Source organism: Aplysia californica, unplaced genomic scaffold (genome assembly GCF_000002075.1).
Source record: "Aplysia californica isolate F4 #8 unplaced genomic scaffold, AplCal3.0 scaffold00008, whole genome shotgun sequence".
Taxonomy (NCBI): domain Eukaryota; kingdom Metazoa; phylum Mollusca; class Gastropoda; order Aplysiida; family Aplysiidae; genus Aplysia; species Aplysia californica.
The window spans coordinates 3,099,869-3,102,235 of NW_004797278.1; positions in this window are offsets into that span (position 1 = coordinate 3,099,869).

Genomic DNA, 2,367 nt, shown 5'->3' on the forward strand with positions numbered 1-2,367 from the left:
GTGTGTGTGTGTGTGTGTGTGTGTGTGCGTGTGAGTGTGTGTTTATCCCTGCGTGAAAGTGTGTGTGTTTATGTGTAGTTGTAACAAACAACAAAACATTATTTATTTTACAACCCAGTTTAGCAGTTATAAGAGCAACATACTGACTGGACACAAGACAAGCCGATTTGCGATCTAAGAACCTAGAAACTGTTCTATTCCTTAATCATACAAGTTTCTTTCGCAGGTCGTTATGTTAGTTGGATAGAATAAGAAATGAAGAGCTATGGGAAAGGACAGGACAAAAGGATATAGAAGTAGAAATAGGACTATGAAAGTGGCGTTGGATGGGACACACCTTAAGAAAGCCCAGCGGAAACATCACTAGACAGTCACTGCAGTGGAACCCACAGGGGGCACGAGGCAGGGGTAGGCCATGGAAAACATGGAGGAGATGCGTGGAAAGAGACATGAGAGAAATGAAGCTCACTTGGAACGAGCTTGGACGGATGGCTCAGGACAGAGATAAATGGAAGGAGCTTGTATGTGGCCTATACCCTGCCAGGGGTGAAAGGCATTGATGATGATGATGTGTTAGTTGCTATTATGCTGGTCGTTGAACTCTCAGTGTTAAGTAAAATATTTTTATAAGTATTTTATGGAGCTCGCAAGGCTACAGAAAGAGTCAGGAGCCCAGAGGAAGGGGGCAAAGGAGGTGAGGGGGTGAGGGAAGAACGTTGAGTCGAAAGTAGACGACAGAACATTGCTAGAGAGCAGAAAAAGATGTGGAAGGAGAAAAGTTTAGCGAAGAAAATATTCCGTCTCGTTATCCGGATTCGAACCTGAGACCTGTTGAATGAGAAACGAAAACCTTAACCTCTAGGCCACGAGTGACCCCTCCACATTTCTTTAAAAGTCGTTATGTTGGTTGTTTGGTACAACGTTGGTACGTTAAACTTTCAGTGTTAACCATAATCCAATTGTTTCATTTATCTTCGTTGTAACAACCAACAGAACAGACTGTTGTGCAAATCTGTTTCTGCACTTAACTTTACAAAGCAATCTTGTACTGACTCGACTCTAGAGCAATTTGGTTGTGTTCTGAGAAGCAGGAATGGCACTACAGTATTTCTTAGTCATCCAAACAATTTCTTTTGTAAGTCGTTATGTTGGTCATTACTATGTTGGTCGTAAGTATACTCTCCGAGTTAACGATATAGTACATTATTTGTTTGAGTTTATGTCTAGTTGTAACAACCACCAAAACATTTTGTTTGACAAACTGGGTCTGCAATTCTAAAGCAACCATGCACTGGCTAGACTCTAGAGTAACACAGTTATTCTCTGAGAAGCTGGCAATGGCATGATTTCTCAGTCATCCAAATTTCTTTCCTAAATCGATATGTGTCCCATTAATTGCCCCTCTATTGGCTCTAATGGCGGGTTCTGTAGCGTAACTGGATATACGTCATAGAGCATGGTCTAGGTTAGTATACTACAAGTCTATGGCATGAGCTCACTAACAACTCAGCCACACAAGCCACCAATGAAAACTAAAGAAGAAAGAGACAACGATAAGAATGTCATGTTTGTGTCGTGCACCTTCGTAAGATGACTCTTTTATTAAAGAAAATGTGCATTAACCCTTAGAACCAACAGCAAGAAATACACTGAAAACTACGACCCACCACACTGTTGTAATAAGCGATATAAATACCACAATTGATGTCAGTTGGACGATTTAGCTACGGAATCAAAATTGACCAAAACAGTCACCCATTGTCGAGGAAAAACCTGTCTGTCTTAGACAGGTGCCCTGTCTGACAAACTGTCATTTTAATGTAAAAAAGAAACCCAACAAAACAAACGCAAGGGAGGGGGGAGAAGTTGGTGGAGTTTGACCGTTTGTACAAGTGATTGTCCTATACAGGTGTCCGTTAGAGCAGGCTCGACTGAAGCAAATATTCCTACCCTCTCTCTCAATAAGAACAAACAAGAATCATGCCAATAACATAAAGGCGATACGAATTTGGACCCCTTAGTTTAAGTATGAACCAAGTGGCACAAGAGAGTTAAACCAAAAATAAAGAACCAACTCAAACTCAAACTCAAACTCTCATACCTCTCAATGTAAGAGGAAACTTAATTGTACATTTGAACCTCCTTTAGAGCAAGCTCCATTGTATTTCAAGCAATTCTAGCTTTACGAAAACTTTCAACAAATGCACAACAAACTAAACAAACTGCTACAGTTTGTTCAGTAAGCATAATTGCTTTGAGAGGCTGCTGATCCTATATGTTCCACAAGACAGTAATTTACCTAGTAGTATTAAATAGGTCATTAAAGTGTTGAAGGTTAGAAGTGTTACAAGAGAGAAACACCCCCCC